At 38.0% G+C, this 20,029-nt stretch overlaps 1 pseudogene; it reads right to left on the bottom strand.

The window, feature by feature from the left end:
* Nucleotides 1-1,616: 1,616 nt before the first annotated feature.
* Nucleotides 1,617-19,529, bottom strand: LOC130037425 (GTP-binding nuclear protein Ran-like; annotated as a pseudogene).
* Nucleotides 19,530-20,029: the final 500 nt, after the last annotated feature.

Below are 20,029 nucleotides of genomic sequence, written 5' to 3'. Positions count from 1 at the left end.
CCTGGAGAATGAGGAGGCTTAGTAAAAGCCAATTCAAGAATTTGGTTCTTCTGGAATGTTGGTTATTTCCACTGTGAACTTAGAAATACAATGAAAAGTTTATAAACCTCTTCATGTAACTGGACTAGTTTTATATTGTAGAGGTAACAAAGATAGTTTCCTTGTAATATAGTGAGTTTATTGGTAAAATTTATTCAATCAAAAAGTGTTTGTTGAACATGAAAGCTTGTAACAATCTCATGGTGATTCAATAAAATTTTAAAAAAAAGTGTTTGTTGTGTGCAAAGCAGTGAACAATTTTCAAGAATTCTTAATTTTAATCCTCATACTGGGTTTCACACTGAGATTATGAATTTTACACATAAGTACTTATTTTGTAACAAGAAATTAAATAACACTTAATATATATCTTAAATGTTAGTCACGGTCAGTCACGGTCCTCCCATTGTTCATCGATTTGCTTGAGTGGGCCCAGTAACGTCTCCATCATGAGACTTGTTGTTACTGTGTTTGGCATATTGAGTACCTCACGGGTAACTTGCCAGGCTCTGCAGTGTGGGCGAGATACTCTCGGTAGCTTGCCAGGCTCTCCGAAAGGGGCGGAGGAATTGATATCTTAAATAATCACTCAAAAATTTTACATATTAATTGGGTTTTGGGCCACATCTAATCAATTCTGGGACTTCCTGCTTTGCGTTCAAGGGATAGTCCTATTCGTGTTTGGGATAGTATGCAATATTGGAATTCCCACATGAAAAGATGTATTTGGGACATGTCTCTGGTTTTATAAACATTTTTCAAATACATACCAGTTTTGATATATGGTATACGCTCCAAATATATTCCTTTTTTTTTTGTGCAGACTACCTACTGGTGATTGTTGGCAATACTTGGGCGGATCTAATGAGAGTGAGGCACATGCAAAGCAGGCATCTTAATCCCTGTATTCTCCCTCTAGCCCCATTTTGAAAGAGTATTCTAGATGTTGTTCCAATTTCTGTCACAAATATGCCTCCTAATGAGTCAACCAGGATCTCCAGAATCCAGAAGCAAGAGCCACAAGGCTCTCTCACAATTCTTTCTCTCACCTGGTGTATGTATGTGTGTGTGTGTGTAATTTATTTACCTATCATCTATCTATCACCTCAGTGCACATGAAAGAGAGACAGAGAGGGAGAGAGAGAGCGAGAAAGAGACAGGGAAAGAAAAGAGGAAGAGAGAAGGAAAGTGGGGACTTCCTTTTATCTGTTGCCATCTTCCGCTCCTAGCTATCCCATTATCTATTTTGATTGGATATAAACATATTTAATATTTGAAATGCAACTTTATTCTGATTCTAAACAAAAAGGAATGGGAATGACAGTAACAAACAAGATTTCACCACTGAATATTGTGTTGTGTGCTTGCAGCAGTCTTAGATCTAAAACTCAAAGGAGACAACTGAAGTTCCAAAACAGCTAAATATGAGGTCCAAAAAAAACATTTTTCACTCGAAGCCCATTCATCTCTTTCAGCATTAGCTATACAATAAAGTGGCAAACACGCTCCACCACTGACATCACAGGACAGTTGCCTATAAAACTAGACTTCTGACGCTGGGCTCCAGCTTCATCTCCTCACAGGTCATCATCCTCATCTGGGGAGAGCAGTAGTCTGAGCAACCTCTAAATCGTGCTCGTACTGTGCTGCCAAGACTGGGTCCATGACTACCTCTGGGGGAGCAAGAGCAGGCATGGAAACAAACTCTTGAGTTTGGATCTCCGATTAATCTTCTAGCAAACCAGAGGAAGGGCTTTTCAAAGTTTTAGTTACTTTTGGCAGAAATATCATAGTACTGCAGATTCTTCTTTTGGTGGAAGACAATAGACGTTGCCTTCACTTTCCTGTCCTTGATATCTACTTTGTTGCCATACAACACAATGGGGATATTTTCACATACTGAAACTAGATCTCTATGCCAAGTTGGGCACATTCTTATAAGTAACTCTTGATGTTACATGAAACGTTACAATGTCCCACTGGGCTTGGGTGTAGTAGCTGTCCCTCAGGCCGCTGAACTTCTCGTGGCTGGCCGTGTCCCACACATTGAACTTGATGGGGACACGGTTGGTGTGGAAGATAAGCGGGTTCACCTCGATGCCCAGGGTGGCAACATTCTTCTTCTCAAACTCACTCTTCAGGTGGCGCTTCCAGAAGCGTCTCTGGACCAGTCTGAGCGCTAGGAAGATGGTGGAAGTGCGATTCAAATACTGGATGTATTTTCTTTGGGTCGGGTTTTAAGCTACCGAGAGTATCTCGCCCGCACGGCAGAGCTACCCGTGAGGTATTCAATATGCCAATCACAGTAAAACAAGTCTCATGATGGAGATGTTACTGGGCCTGCCGAGCAAATCGATGAACAACAGGAGGACCGTGACCGTGACCGCGAGTTTTAACTGACAAACTAAGTCACTTGGTGCTCTCCCTTCTATTATTGCTGTATCAGGCTGTGTCAGGGGAGCTATATGTGGTGTGGGGGTCGAACTCCGGTTTATTGTGCACAAGGCAAGTACCCTACCTGCCCTGTACTACATCTACACTTAATTTACTACATGTACATTTAATCTACATGCTCAAGCATGTAGATTAAAACGACTCTTAAAATAATTAGACCCTGAAGAAGAAAAACTTTCTATGGACCAAGAAAGGGAGAGGAATTAACGAAAAAATAGCCACAGCATCAGATTTTGTTCTTTTCTTTTGCATATGATAAAAGTGTTAGTTCCTACTTTTACTACCCATGGGTAAAGAAATACTCAAAGTTAACAGACAAATAGCTTAGTTTTTAGTGTTGGGTTTTTAAAAAAATTGCAAATCATCAGCAGGTTCATAGTAATCCCTTAATTCACTGTCAGAGTCTGGTCACTGGATGATAGAGACGGAAACAAGTTTTATCCTGGAGAGAGTTGGAACCCAACTAGAAAGTCTATAAAGTTTTACAGCAGTGGGAATTCTTACTTGATATGGTCTCTTTCATTCAGGCAGTAGTTGGTTGGAAGGGGATCTGCTTTTCCAGGTTTTCAGTAAGACCCAACTACCAGGCTGAATTTTGAATGGGGCTAATCCTTTATATGGGAAAGGAAACAGCTTTTTCAGATTCTTGAATTATCTGCTGCACTTTTCTTAAATTAATAACACATTTTGTTATTTTTAAACTCTGATTCCAATAAGAAGTACATTTTCAAAAAGATCCTAGAAAACAATATCTCAAAGGGTCTCCTAAGCTCAAGTTTTGCTTTAGCAGCTATTCTGTATCTGAAGAGGGCTATAGGCAAGAGTGAGAGCCAAGACTCAGAAGTTTCTTGGCATAATTTTCCCAATATCTTTTTTAGGATGTGATTAAAGGTTTCCACTTTCCCAGATGACTAAGAATGCCAGGCTGGGTGGAGCTGATGATTTATTTTTAAAACAGAGGCTAAATCTAAAGGTAACTTTAGAAGAGAAAGAAGTGCCATTACCACTGTGTAGTGACCTGGGTAAGCCAAATCTAGGGATTTCTTTAAAGAACACTTTAGACCCTTCTCTGACTTTCTCAAGATGTGTGGGGAAAGCTTTTAAAGACCCAGTAAAACTGTCAATAAGAACCTATAAATATTTGTATACCCTGAGCATTGATGCATTTGTGTGAAGTCGTCGTCCCCTGGTAGTTTCCTTATGCTGTAAAGGAGTAGATGCTTCGGACTTTCACTAGCTTCATTAACAACACATAAAACACAGGTCTGATCAGTCACTATGTTTATAAAATTAAAAAGAAACAGGAAGAATTGAATTGATTTTGATATTTCATCCAACCCACATCCCACATTTGATGATTTTAACACATAATCAGTAATTTAGATATTGCTTGAAAATTATTTAGCATTAATTTTTATAACTTCTCTATGTGTTATATTTTGGCCACATATAAGTTCCAATTAGTCATTTTTCAAAGGCTTAAAAAATAGCCTCATTTGCTTAGAAGCTTCTGTGTTGATTAGTATTACTCTAGAACAGTGGTTCCCAAAGTAGGTAATGAAGTTTCTGGGGACACTGAAAAATTTCAGGGTGTTGGTAGTTTCCTGGCAATACAACCGGTGGAGAGTTTTAGTTCATTGAATTGAAAAACATACACTTCCATGGGGGGTGCTTAGTAATATTTTTTATTGAAAAGAAGATGGTAGGCCAAATAAGTTGGGAACCTCTGATCTTAGAACAATGAAACAAGTGTCTAAGAACATATAAAATAGAGGTGACCATTGTTTTATGATTTCAAAGGTTCACCTAATATTATATCCAGTCAAAGCAGGCCGTCAGAATAATAGCAAGGCCTGTCATATCAATCAATGAGTACGTGTTACATTTTCTCAGGACCAGGACAGCTTAAGTCATATCCCGCATGGTGCTGAGTAGCAGTTTCCCACTCTACAAACATCTTGACTTCCTTATTCTCTTTATCTTTTTATCAATGTTGGATAAATGAACCCAGAGTTTCATACATGTAAGGCAAAGGCTTTACCACTTAACCCATACGTTTCTGATACCCAACTTGCATTTCTCCAATTTTGTCTTTGAACATGTATTTTGTAACTGAATTTGGGTGGGATTGAGAAGTATTTGCCAGAACTTTTCTATCTGCATAACCCCCTTACCTTCTGCACCCTATGTGTATGTGTCCTGTCTTCTTACCAAGTTCCAGCTAGCAGATACCTGGTTTCTGCTCAGACTGTGGCATATCATACTCTTCCATCATTGCCGGCACTTCAACAAATAACATTACACTGAGGGATCACAACACTAAATAACAATAAAAAATACCAAGCTCAAGAGAGAGCCTGTGGGGCAGAAGAGAAAACCTGTTTTCTGATTTGGATTCAAGCTCCACATTTTTATTTTTCACTGAACCTTACAAATGTAGCTGTAGCTGCCTGTAGCTATTTTTATTTCTATTGTTATTAATGTTTAGCAGCAATTATAATTATTTCCCTTTATAAAAAATGTGTATATTTTCTTAAAGGCAGATTGAAACGTGAATTATTTGAAAGATGTGATGTAGTGAATATATGGAATTGCTACATTTCATTACAAGAATGAACAGGGTCACTGGCTCTAGAAATATTGAGAATGCCAGGTACTGAGTCAGGATGTCTTCTGAAGCGACTAAATCAACTCATCAAAAGGCTATGTCATTATGTGAGTATATTAGGGAAGAGCCTTTCCCCCATTTTAATTTGTTTTATTTTGTTTTTATTAAGGCACCATGACTTACAAAGTTATTCATAGTAGAGTTTCAGGAAAATGATATCCCAAGAACAATCTCACCATCAGTGTTAACTCCTCTTTACAAAATATTTCACTATTTTAGAATTGTTGTATTCTATAGACATAGTCTGATTAAATAACGTTATATTTTAAAAAATTGGCAGTTTGGGGGGCTGGAGTGATAGCACAGTAGGTAGGGCGTTTGCCTTGCACGCAGCCAACATGGCCAACACAGGTTCGATTCCCAGCATCCCACATGGTCCCCCGAGCACCGCCAGGAGTGATTCCTGAATGCATGAGCCAGGAGTAACCCCTGAACATCACCGGGTGTGACCCAAAAAGCAAAAAAAAAAATTGGCATTTTACATATGCAAGGATTTGGAGCTCAGAGTCCTAGAGCTGTCTTTTAAAGTGTGATTGGTGGAAATTTTGAGGAGATGTTTGCCTTGCACTCAGCCAACATGGCCGACCTGAGTTTGATTGCTCTGCCCCTGTAGGAGAGCCGGCAAGCTACTGAGAGTATCTCACCCACACGGTAAAGCCTGGCAAGCTACCCATGACGTATTCAATATGCCAACACAGTAACAAGTCTCACGATAGAGACGTTACTAGATCCTCTCAAGCAAATCGATGAACAACAGGAGGACTGTGACCATGACCCAATATTTAATGTTTGGATTTACCCAGCAATGTTTAGGGGTTACTCCTGGCTCTGCACTCAGGAATCATTCCGGGAAGTGCTCATGGATCATATGAGTTGCTGGGGATCAAGCCCAGGTCAGCCACATTCAGAGCAAGTGCTCTACCTATTATACTATTTCTCCAGTTACAGAGACTCCTTTCTTATTTGTAAGCCCCATTTGCTAAGCTTGATCACCCTAAAATCCCTGTCAGCTCTAAGAGAGTCTATGATCCCTAAGAACTACAAACAGAAATATAATCAGAATTTGTGCCTTTTCCCCAGTATCTCTCTCTCTCTCTCTCTCTCTCTCTCTCTCTCTCTCTCTCTCTCTCTCTCTCTCTCTCTCTCTCCCCCTACCTACCTATTATTTCTTGACAGGAAATCTTGCAGTGGTCAGTTTTTCTATACTATTTGTCCTTTCATTTCTCTTCTCCTTTTCTACTCCTGTGGTTCACTAAATTACTGTTACTTTATATTGCTTAAAATGTAGATAAATATCCTTGCTCTGGGCATATATTCCAGGGTCTCTGAGCTCTTTTTAACAAAAGTGTCTTTTGCTTTCCTAGTTTCCAGGCTTTGCTTGAAGCTGTTTGGTAGACTCTATTAGTTGTCATAAAAATATTTATCACATATTCTCCTTGGAAATCAAATTAATTAATTTGATCACTTGAGCACTTGACATCCTATTACTCATCGATTTGCTTGAGTGAGTGCCAGTAACATCTCCTTTCATCCCTGTCGCTTGCTAGTGCAGCCAAATGATGTCTGCTCATTCTAGGAACATGAAGAGCCTCAAATCAATCGTTCAGGGTCTTGATGAAGAAGTCTGACCATCTCATAGGTGAGCAGGCTTGCGGTCTTTTGACGTCCTGTGGAATCCAGTTGGTAATTGGCTCTAGTCCTGCGGTTGTCTCCAAATCGCATTATGTGTCTAGCCCATCTGATTTTCGATGCCTTGGCAAAAGAGACAGCTTCCTGATTCTTGATCGTCGATGGAGGTCAGAACACCAGATTCTCTTTCTTATTTGAGTGAAGTGTGATACTCCAAGCATAGCTCTTTCAATTCCTCTTTGGGAGACCTGAATAGTGTTCTCATCTGGTTTTCGTAGGGTCCAGGTCTCTAAGACGTATGTTAATGTGGGAAGAATAGTGGAATTGAAGAAATCTGCTCAGAGCTGGAGTTTCTTCGTCCTCTTAGCTACTTTTTTGACACTCTTGAAGGTGCTCCAAGCTGCTCTCTTCCTTCTGCGCAACTCGGGTGCCAGGTCATTCGTCATTTGACTTCTCACCTAGGTACACATAACTGTTGCATTCAGAGATGTTCGTTCTGTTGAGAGTGAATGGAATGTCAGGAATGAGACCGTTTCCCATAAATATTGTCTTCATAAGATTCAGCTGTAGTCCAACCTTTCCACACTCCTGGTCAAAGTCGGCCAGCATTTGTGCCGCTTGGTTAATATTTGGTGTGTTAGAATGATGTCATCAGCGAAGCGGAGGTGGTGTAGTTGCTGGCCGTCTATCTTCACTCCCATTCCTTTCCATTCCAGTTGTTGCATGACATTCTAGAGGGTGGCACTGCAGAGTTTCGGTGAAATGGTATAATCCTGCCGAACTCCTCTCTTGACCTTGATGATCACTTCTTTATAGAATGGTGAGATCCTGGTAGTGAATCTGTAATACAGCTCATGAAGGTTCCTGATATGTTGAGTTTGAATTCTGTGTTTGGCTAAGGCTTCGATGACTGCTTCCATCTCAGCAGAATCAAAGGCCTTCTTTAAATCAATGAACATTAGACATAGTGCCATTTTGAACTCCTGAGAAACCTCAATGAGCTTGGTTATCGTGTGGATATGGTCGTTCATACTGAATCCTTTGCGGAACCCGGCTTGTTCACATGGTTGTCCTTCATCTAGTGTTCTGCTAATCCTATTCGAATGACTTGAGTGAACAGCTTGTAGACAACAAATAGCAGGCAAATCAAGTGATAGTTGTCAATGTTTTGGATGTCTCCCTTCTTGTACAGTAATACAGTTCTGCTGGTTTTCCACTGGGACGAAATCTTGCATTGAGACAGGTAGCATGTGAAGAGCCAAGCCAGTGTATTGATGAGTACTGATGGCAGGTTCTTCAGGTGTTCGGGTCTGACCTTGTCTTGGCCGGGTGCTGTTCACTTCTTTACTGATGAAATGGCTTGTTGGATTTCGAATAGGAGAACGTTGGGTACAACATATCCATCCTACAGAATTTGGTATGTGGGCAGGTGGATGTGATTATCAAACAGATCTGAGTAGAAGTCAAGGATAATCTTCTCCATTTTCCTTCTGGAAAAGTGATATATACATCAGTACGTTGGAGGGCTGTCATCTTGGTCTTGTAGTTGGCAAAGTACAGGCAGGTGTTGCGAATGTTTTTCTCAGCTTCTGCCACATCTCCCAGCACTGCTGCTTTTCTCTCTTTGAGGTCTTCCTTTATGGCTTCTCTGCACTGCTTTGCGAGCTCGGATGTTCGCTTGTGGTTGCCTGAGGCTTGCACCAAGTCATGTTGATGAATGAGCTCAAGAGTTTTTGAAAGGTTTTAGTAAGTTTCATCACCCAACACAGAGCTCAGGTGTTTTTTTTTTTTTTTTTTGGGTGGCTATCTCTCTCTCTCTCGGTGTTCCTCGCGCAATTATGGAGGTGCTGAACCAGTCGATCATATTCCTTATCAATGTTGTCAACCACGGCATCTTCCCATGTTGTCGCAATAGTGCCAAAGAGCTCCCAGTTGGTGGTCATTCTGGGAGTTCTCTTCTTAAACTTTGCAGCCCTTTCTCCTCGCTCTGTGAAGTAGAATTTTGCATGAAGGAGATGGTGATTTGATCCCGTTTAGAATTTTGGGACAACAGAGATTCCCATGTCTAATGTTTAGATTTGGCCTTCTGGAATTGTGAGTTATCATGGATGATCTTGGTCGACATGATGAACACAGACAGTACTTAATTTGAAGATTAAAACAAAAACTTTGCTTCCCAGGAGAATACCAATCATTGCCAAGATTGCGTTGATGGAATTTTCCCACCAAGTTCTATAATTTTAATTATCCTGACTTTCAATGCAGCTCTTGGGTTTTTATTTCTATTTGTTTATTTTATTTTATTTTATTTTATTTTATTTTTTGCTTTATTTGTTTGCTAGCTTTTGGGGCCGCACCTGGAAATACTCAGGAGTTATTCCTGGATTTGTACTCAGGAATTATTCCTGGTGACGCTTGGGGGATTATAGTGGATGCCAGGAATCAAACCTGGGTTGGGCACATGCAAGGCAATACCTTATCCACTGTGTTAACTATTTGGTCCCTGTTCTTGAATTTCTTAAGTCTGGATGTATGTTTATAATTCTTCAAAAAGAATGCTTCAGAATTAAATATCAGTACTTTATAGACCATTGAAAAGAACAGAGTGAATTACTTGCTGATCTTGGGGACTGCATTCAACCATGGTCTGTGAGTGCATTGGTTATCAGGTTTTAGTAAGTTTCATCACCCAACACAGGGTCTCCGATAGACACACTTTTAATGCCTTGTGTCAGGCATTTCTGCTGCCCTCGAACCATTCTTAATCATAAGACAAAAGTGATACTTTAGGGTAACAGTTAATAAATAATGTGACTTATCCAATCACACCTTTCACTAAAATATTATTATTTTTGGCAGATTCATTACTGTAAAGACATCAGGATCTGATGAAACATTCTCTAATTCTAATACTAGTACAGTTTCCAGAGTTGTCTTTATTTTAATTTAATTCTCCCACTCTGAAAGCATACTGTCCATTGCAATTACTGAATGAGCATTTAATCTCACAAAACTAAGGCACTTTAATCTTTTCTTATGTAAAGAGAATTAAAAGGTCCTAATATTCCATAATAAGGATATGTTTCATTCCAATCTAGTGAGTGAAAGTTTCCTTTGTTCTCAAAACTATAGATTGAGACAAATCAAGTCTCTAGGCACTTGGCTGTAATAGTTAAACTACCTTTTCACAGGGTGTGATAAATGTCCTAAAACATTATCTACTGAATAGGAAGGGTTCTGAATCTTCTTTGGACAGAGGTAAGCCTAGAGGTGGAGAATCTCAAAAGAAGTTTATATAGTTGCTTTGGTAGCTTGATTTATAGTCCCATTATATTTGTCCCAAAGAAATAAATCGTGTCGTTTTTTAAATGTCACATGCTAAGAGAGATATTGGGTCACTTTCTAATGGGCTGATTTTGTTATCCAATAACAGCTATACATTGATAATTATGATTTTATTCAAGATATTAGTACCATAATTGCAATAAAATAAAAAAGTATAAACTTTTAAGCTTTTACAAACTCAGTACCTTTTCCTAATTTTTATCCTCATATCACTGTTCTATTTTCTTGGCACAAAACATAGTGATATTAAAAGGATTTTATATCTTGTTTTTAACTTTTTAAATCAAATCACTGTGAGGTAGACCCTTAAAAAACTGTTCATGATTGGATTTCAGTCATACAGTATTCCAACATCCATCACTCCACCTGTGTACATTTCACAGTACCAGTGTCCCCAGATTCCCTCCAATCACCCCTCACCCTCCACCCTCTGGCTGCCTCTATGGTAGGTGCTTCTCTCTCTCTCTCTCTCTCTCTCTCTCTCTCTCTCTCTCTCTCTCTCTCTCAGCATTGTGGTTTGTAATATTGATAATGAAAGGTTATCAAGAATATACCTTTACCTACTTTTTAACACTCAGTTCCTGTCCACATGATCATTCCCAGTATGCCACCCTGAATGTGCCTGATCTCATTGGATTTTATATCTTGAATACTCATAAACTTTTGCCTATTATTGACTCTAGTGGAAATATAGAACTATACATCTGAATTGTGTTACTTATCTAAGAAGATAGTTTACACAAGACTATTTGTTTGGTCTCTATATACAGATACTGAAATATTTATTTCAATTGTACTGATCACTGTTTTATTAGGGAAGGGCTCACACTGTGTCATTATTTTTGTAATACCAAAAACTTGGTTGAAAAAAAATGTCATGTAATTTTTTTTGTAATCTCCATTTTTCAGTCACATTTGTTGGTGATCTAATTCTCCCCTCAGAATTGTTGTATGATATATAATGGTCACAGATTAACAAATTAGCATTCGAGTAACAAGGCAACTGCAATTTGGTTCTTATGCATTTTTTCCTCAAGGATCATTTCATATTTATTGAAAGTCAGTAAAACATTTTTTCTAGACTTACAGTGATCTAGCAGTTAGTGTGAATTATATTTGTAATACAAATAAAATTGATCCATTTTCCTGCATAAATGTATAATTGGCTAAAATTGCCATTGTAATGGGTATATTTAATCTTTTAAAAAACACTCTTTAAATGGGTACATTTCATTTAATTATTCTATATATGTTCATTATTATGTTTTAAAATAAACATTCTTTTAAAATTACATAAAATGTTTATTATAAAAGTTTTTGGATTATAAGTTAGAGTGACATATGAAATATGAAAATTTGACATATGACATATGAAAATGGCAATGATGACTGAATGCACAGAAAGAATATCTGAGAACTTCTATGCCTACAAAAAATTCACAAGGATAAAGATGTACTTTGTTTGCATATTATTTCTCTATTAGCCAGGAACTGCTTTGATTATTTGGGCTGAGGTGTTGACAGCTGGAGTTATACTCCTTGATTACATAGGTAAAGAAATATACGTTAAGTTGAATAGAAGGCTGATAGCAGTGTAGGTTAAGTGCATTTAATTATATGCTTATTCAAATACTCTATTCACTTACTATCTCTCTGAGAATTAGATGTGTGTATGTGGGGTGTCTGTGTGTGTGTGTGTGTGTGTGTGTATTGTATGTGTGTGGATTTGGTGTGTGTGTGTGTGTGTGTGTGTGTGTGTGTGTGTGTGTATCAGGGTGATGATGATGATACTGCTGCTATTTTTTAGAAGGGGATTGGGAAAGAGAAAAACTAAAAACTCCTTTTAAAAAGATACAAAATTAAACATTTCCAAAGGAGATCAAAGGGTGATCTTCATTTTTTGACACACTAACATTACTAAGTAACTGTTCTAGAGAGTTAATGCTTGTCCAACATAAATAGAAAACTGTCATAATTTTAACATGCTATTACAAAGTCCAGAGGTTTAGAAGAATTTCGTGTGGGTATTCACTTTCTTCTTTAATTATACAAAGTTTCTTTAAGATAAATGAATTGAGATGAAAAAAAAAATCACTTGAGGGTTTCAAATTGGTCTTTTGAAATGTGCCTTCTGTCATTAGACAGTTAACAAAAAAGTAAATAAAATGGATGTTTCTGACACTAAATATGTGACATGATATTTTAAAAAATAATTGCTTAACTGGATATGATTGTATGGAAAGAAATGCAAATCTCACTTTGTTATTTGAACTTGTACAGCAAAAACACAAAACAAGTTATTCTTGTAAAATTATACAGTGATTAAGATAAGCAGAATTTTAGTCAAAATATACCTAGATTCAAATCTCTTATGTGTTGCATAATCTCTGAACTTTTAAAATTTCCAATAAGAAAAATGAAAATACATCCTACATATGTTTGTTGGGAAAATTAAAGAAAATAACTAATGTAAAACTTTTATCAGAATACATGGATTTTTATGTTAATCCTAAATGCAAAACTTCTAAAAATATCTCCAAAATAAAATAATGATATATTTAGGTAAAATATTTTTTGCAAAGAATTAAAGCATTACATACTTTGATATTAAATAACAGCACAAATTTTTTCTGCCATTTATTATGGTTCAATCTGCTCTTTAAACTGATCTCTTAGTTTTCCCTAGAGCTGCATAGTTATTTCTCCACACCACCCCTTAAAAAAACAAAAACAAAAGCATTTTAGGAATAAATGAACTGTTAAAAGTACAGGAAAATCCTGACCTGACTTTGAGGTAGAGCTTATGAATTCAGGAAGGGTGAAGAAAAACATAAAACTATATACTTAACTATATACTTACACATATATTAACTATATACTTACACATCCAAATAGTTATTGTGGAAGTCCTGATCCAATGATTTTATCACAACTTCGTAGGTTTCAACAGGTTTTTAGTATCTCGTCACCCAACACCTTCAGGGAGAAAATGGCTGTGTGTCAGACTAGAGTCAGCTCTGACAGCATTTATCCTCATACCTGTAAATTTGGAGTCTTCTTGAGTGAGTTGGGTTAAACTGTGTGCTTCACTCTGAACTAGAAGTTGTAAAAAGGGTTGGAGAGAAAAATCCATTTTTTCAGTTCCGGATAGTGTTTGTGGTATTTCATGACAAATATAAAGCCTGTAACAAATCACTAAAAAGACTTGACTGACTCTACTTCTGTTTCACTGAATTACTGAATTACCATGTATTAGTGCAGCATCCATGACTGGAGGGAGACATTCTCTCTCCCATAATCACTGAATTCCAAGAACAAATTCCAACAATAGATGACACATAGACAACAAGTGCTTTGTTCACTTCCACAATTTCACCTGTGCAGACATTGTCAAATTTGGAAACATTTAACATCAAATTGGGAAACATTTAACAGATATTTCCTTGGGCTTTACCCATTAAAATACCAACTTGTTCTATTTCCTTTGCATTTACCTTATTGCAATTAAATGTAAATTCCCAATAATGAAGGTCATACTCTCCTGTAAGACACTTATTCACTTTTTGTTGACTTTTATTGGACTGATTTAAAATAACTTTTCATTCATCTAGATAGGGATTAATTGTCAGTGGATGAAGGATATTTTGTGTATAAATATAAGGAAATTTAGTAATATTTTGACAAAAATTGTCCCTTTTCTCTTGCAAACTAAGAATCTGTGAAGATTGATCTGTGATTTTATTTGAGATAAAATGTTTAGCAGTGATTTGAGATGAAATTTTAGCTTTTGAAAACATCATAAGCAAGATAAACCTTAAAATTATTTTAGTCACTATGACTTACAATCACTGTCAGTGTCACTGTCCCCCCGTTGTTCATGGATTTGCTCAAGCGGGCACCAGTAACATCTCACAACAAATTGTGAGACTTGTTACTGTGTATGGCATATCGAATACGTCAGGGTAGCCCGCCAGGCCTTGCCGTGTGGGCAAGATACTCTCGGTAGCTTGCCGGGCTCTCCGAGACGGGTGGAGGAATCGAACTCGGATCGGCCATATTGGCCACTTGTAAGGCAAACGCCCTACGTGCTGTGCTTTCGCTCCAGTCCATGACTTACAATACTATTAGCAATAGAGTTGTCTGTATACAACGTTCCAACACCACCACCTTTCACCACTATCCTACCATCCCTGTTAACATCTCCATGATAAGCCCAGTTCTGTAAACCAGTTCTCAGGTTCTCTTTGACAATTTGCTACTCCGTTACTATGTTTATAGTACTATGCTATTCCACAAATGAGAAAGTTCACTCTGTTTCTGTCTCTCTTCTTCTGGTTGACTTCACTCAGCATGATACCCTCTAGATCCGTCCACATAGCAAATTGCATGCTTTCATATTTTCTTATAGCCCAGTTCTATTCCATTGTGGATATGTATCAAGGTTTCTTAGTGCAGTCCTCTGTTCTTAGAATTTGGGTTATTTACAGATTTTGGCTAGTAAGAACAGGGCATCAGTGGTTATAGGAGAGCAAATTTCTTCCTCCAGTCCATCTATGTAACAACAAATGGTATGATTTCATCTTTTGTTTTTAAGCAGCCAAATAGTATTCCATTGTGTATATATGCCATAGTTCCTTTATCCACTCATCTGTTGAAAATTTGGGTTGTTCAAAGAGTTTGGCTATTATGAATAGTGTTGCAGTGAACATAAGCCTGCAAATGTCTTTTCTGAATAGAGTTTTAGTTAGATGCTAAGAAGTAGAATTTCTGGGTTGTAGGAGCTTTATTCTGAGTTTTTTTTTTTTTTAGGAAATAACATTGTTCCCAAACATCAGTTAAAATTCCCACAAGCGGTGGTAGATATTTCTTTTTTTTTCACTTTCACGTCAGCACTGATTGTTTTTACTCAATATGATGTGTGCCAGTCTCACTGATGTGAAGTCACATCTCGTTTTAATTTGCATTTCTCTGACGATAGTATATGAACACCCTTAGTCCATCTGTTTTTAATGTATCCATGTATCCAGTATTTTGGTTTGATCTTTAATTAAAAGGAAAAGAAGATAAAAATTTTAAGACAGGTCCAAGGCATGAAACTCAAGTTCGAGCACTTACTTCCATTCTTCATATGTGAGGCACCAGGTTCTCTCCCTGGCAACACATACACACACATATACACACATACATACACACAAACACATATGCACACATACACATACAAACACACATACACACTAAGCTACAGTGGGATATATATTTAACAAAGTGTATTCAGAAGATTCTATATTTTTATTTGATTATTATTTTTATGTGAAGCACAAATAAACAGAATGTTAATCTATAGACATTATAGGTTATTGACTCAAAAAAATTGTTTTCTTATTATCTGGTCCCCTCTGTCACACACAGACACATAAAAACACCTGCAAAAATCTAGTTAATTTTAATGGATAAATTTATGGAACTCCTCAAGGGACCATATGGGATGACAGGGATCAAACCCAGGTCAGCTGTGCACAAGGCAAACACCCTACCCACAAGTACTATTGCTCTGGTCCCAAATTTATGATATTTTTATTTTATTTTATTTTGAGAGGTTTTGGGGCCACACTTGGCTGTTCTCAGATCTTGCTTCTGGCTCTGTGCTCAGGTTTCCCTCTTTGTTGGTCAGGGAACCATGTTGGTACCAGGGAATGAAAGCAGGTCCACATGTACAACGCAAGCACCCAACCCTACGTATCTCTGCCCCCTTAAATTGGTCTTTACTTTTCAAAATTTTACAGTAGAGTAACATGTATGGGGCTCTTTTTCAAAATCCGAGTTCTGCAGAGATGTCAAGGTCTGTGAATTTCTGGGTTTATTTGTATTTGGCAAGGTAGAATTGCGAATATTCAGGGGTTACTCCTGGCTCTACACTCAGAAGTAACTCCTTAATGGCTTGGGGGAACCATATGGGATGCCAGAAATTGAACCCAGGTTAGCCCTGTGCAAGGCAAACACCCTACCCATTGTTTGTTCTGGCCCCAAGGTCTGGATGTTTTGTCCTTCCCAGGCTCTGGAGGTCCTGGGCCCAGAGCGTAAATCTGCTCTGCTGTGTAGTTGCAGGGAGTATTGCCTCAGGTTCTGCCTGAGGGATCCTGCTTCCTAACACCAATATCAGGCAGTGTTTCCCTAACTTCTGTGCTTCCCATTACTCAGGAGCCGACCCTCCACCCCTCTTACTTTCCTGGAAATGAGGAAGATTCGTAATATCTCTGTTCTCTACCTTTTCATTCTCCCCTTCTCTCCTCTGTTTCTCTTGAGGTTTTCCACTGCCTCCTTAGGGGGAAAAAAAAAGAAGTGAAGTAAAAGTGCAACAAAAAAACTTTTATCAGACCAATTGTCCTTTAAAGGATGGTTACATAGAGGCTGAAATTCAATCTACTTTTAAGAAAAAAGAGTATTTCTTTATATAAACACGACTCACTGGCTGTAGGTGTTTTGGGAGAGAACAAGCACCTTGAAATACTGTGAAAATGGGCTATAAAAGATTGAACAATAACCACCAGGGCTCAGGAGCTTTCCTGGGGATTAATGAGTAGCTGGGAGGAATTGGTGGCCTTCGGCTGTACTCTGGGCAGTGAACCTCAGCTAGTCAGTCCTCTCCGAGAAAACACTCAAAAAATGCCCTGTGTGGTAGTAATGATTGCTATTGTGAGAAAGAAACATACAAGAACACTTTTGCGTGATTTTATTTCAATGTGCCCTTTGCTTCTGAAATACCGTGGAGCGTCGTGTGGTGTATTTGGTGGCTAATAATATAGCACGTATTTCCTAGCATACAGGCCTTGTAGCATTAACTAAGCCAATTGGAATAAAATTTGAAGAAAAGTTCATATTTTATTGTGGTTAAGAAAAAAGTCTTGTTAACATATGAAATTTGCAGCCAATTTTTTTTAGTTTAGAAATAAACTAAAAAAATGTCAGGGAAACATTTATCACAAGTGCAGCAATAACTTTTCTCTTAAGAGTAAGTTTTATTTTTATGGTGATAAGATACTTAAAAAGAGGCTGTCCTCTTCTGAATGATCTTATGTTAACAAAGTAGTTCATTGCTAAATTAATGGTCCAGTTTTACCTGGGTGTGAGTTTCAAGGGAAAATAGGTAGCACTGTAGCACTGTCCTTCTGTTGTTCATTGGTTTGCTTGAGCGGGCACCAGTAACGTCTCCATTGTGAGAATTGTTGTTACTGTTTTTGGCATATTGAATATGCCACAGGGAGCTTGCCAGGCTTTGCCATGTGGGCAGAATACTCTCGGTAGCTTGCCAGTCTCTCAGAGAGGGATGGAGGAATTGAACCCAGGTCGGCCACGTGCAAGGCAAATGCCCTACCCCCTGTGCTATCTTTCCAGCCCAAGGAAAAATATAAAAAAAATTATTTTTAACCCAAATTTATTCATTAGATTTTATATTTAGTGTTGTGGATATCCTATTAATTTCATCGTTGAAACCCATATCTCAACATATTAAACTTTGTCATTTATTGTGATTGCCTTTTGAGGGAATCAAATTAGAGGTTTGAGGCTGGAATCAATGTCTGTCTGACATTTCAGTCTAACATGCTATACTTCTCAGACACTGAATGATTGGCCCTTAATGTTCAGTGTTACCAGTGAATTAACCTACTTCCCACCAGTTCACATACTAACTCTTCCTTTAAGTCTAGTTGCTTACTTTCATTGGGACTATTATATGTCAGTATGAAGACTGGGCAACAGATGAATTGAAGACATGCTCTTGGATTATCTTTTCTAACTGATTTTATTTTGGGGGGGGTCACACTTGGTGATGCACAGGGGTTACTCCTGGTTCTGCACTGAGGAATTACTCCTGGCAGTGCTCAGTGGACCATATGGGATGCTGGGAATTGAACCCAGGTTGGCCGCATGTAAGGCAAACGCCCTACCCACTGTGCTATCACTCCAGCCTAATTTCATTTTTATTAAAAATTGTTATTTATTTAATTTTGGGGCTTGTATGTGTTTGCAGGGGCAAATTCAGTGATTGTGGGGGCTTACTCCAGGCTCTGACCTCAAAAATCATTCTTGGCAGGCAGGGCTTGGGAAGTGCCCTGCAATGGCACTTGGGGTGCCAGGGACTCAATCTGTGTGGACTTCATACAAATAATTACCTTGCCCACTGTACTATTTCTTTGATCTAAATGTAGTTTTTTAAAATTTTTATTAGTGAGACCATCTTGAATGATGGTCAAGATCATGAATGATCGGTTTGAGGCTCTGCATATTCCTAGAACAAGCAGATGCCGTTGGGCTACGCTAGCACTCAACAGGGATGAATGGAGACATTACTGGTACCCGCTTGAGTAAATCAATGAGTAACGGGGTATCAAGTGATCAAGTGATTAGTGAGACACCATGAGGTACAGTTATAGATTTACAAATTTTGTGCTTTGGTTTCAATTATACAATGATCTAAATGTATTTTTGAAGGCACTCTTTCTGTAAATTGTAAAAATACCAGCAACAACATAAAACCTACCAAATAAAAACATCATAGAAACCAGTGAGGAAATGTTTATTTCATTTTGTAAGTAGGGTCTAGGCCTTGGAGTGGTCGTCAGTAATATGGGGATAAAAATACCTTGTAGCACTGCTGTGAAGGTAGTGAGAATGATAATCCAGCAGTATGTGTGGAAAGGCATACAGCAGAAAGAACTGGGATGTATCATATGAAGTAAGACATATCTGCAGCTAGGACAGGTTGAAGTGCTGTGTGTGTAGATAGCAGAGTGTCTCACATAGGGTCTGGGTTCTGTACCACCTTAATTATTCTGGATTTGTACTGTGAATTGGATCAACTGCCAAATGGCACAGAAACTGAATGTTAGAGACTATCCTATAACTATATATGTTTTAAAAAGCCATATCTTCCAGTCTTGATGTAGCTAGAAAAATAATGGCACTTTTCTGGAGCCATATTGTTGTCTCATTTTCTGGCTTCATAATTTGAAAACTCAAGTGATATATGGAAGTAGGACAGAGCTAGCCACAAGAACACATTTTATATCCATAAATCTCATGTTAGAATTTCATTTGTTCAGTAGAAAAATACATACCTGAGTAGAAAATGAGAGAAGAGACATTGCTAAAAAAGCTGAATGGTATAAACAAAGGTGTTATAGCATCAGGTTCACTTTGTGAACAGATAGTTACTGAAAATCTCATATGTTGCATTCAGAGTTGATTTCTGGATCTGCAACTCACCAAAGAGAATGACTTCACAGAGAAACAAAGGAGGAATAGGGAACTGTAAAGGTTTGGGACTCTCTGGAATGAGCATCTCTTTCAGGATTAGCCACACACCATTGATGGGCTGTGATCCTGAGCAGGTCATTAATGTCTTTCTGTTCCAGTCACCTGGCTGTGTATGGGCCTCACTGCCCTCCTATTCAACCAAATTGTTGTTTAATGAATGAAACCCATGATAAAGTCTAAGTTTACCCTCTGGTTTTGTAAGTAGGGTCTAGGCCTTGGAGTGGTCATCTGTAATATGGGGATAAAAATACCTTGTAACACTGCTGTGAAGGTAATGAGAATGATAATCCAGCAGTTAGAGTATATTATTTAACTCTAACCCACTCTAATTACCTCATTTTAACTTAATTGCTTGTTTAAAGTCACTTTCAAATAAAGCCACATTCTGCTATAGAATTAGAACTTCAATGTATAGTTATTGAAGGGACACCAGGTCACAAGATAGTGCAAACATAGGAATATAGTCTAGGTCATTTCAGCCATAAAAACCTGCCACCAACTTAGGTTCAGTGCTTTGACACATCATTAAGAAATCACTTAAGTGGGGTTGGAACAATAGTACTGGGGTATGGCGCTGAC

The sequence above is a fragment of the Sorex fumeus genome, unplaced genomic scaffold (genome assembly GCF_029834395.1).
Source record: "Sorex fumeus unplaced genomic scaffold, SorFum_2.1 ptg000006l, whole genome shotgun sequence".
In the NCBI taxonomy this organism is placed as follows: Eukaryota; Metazoa; Chordata; class Mammalia; order Eulipotyphla; family Soricidae; genus Sorex; species Sorex fumeus.
Note: the sequence above shows the minus strand (reverse complement) of the source record. Positions and strands in the feature narration are given on the sequence as shown.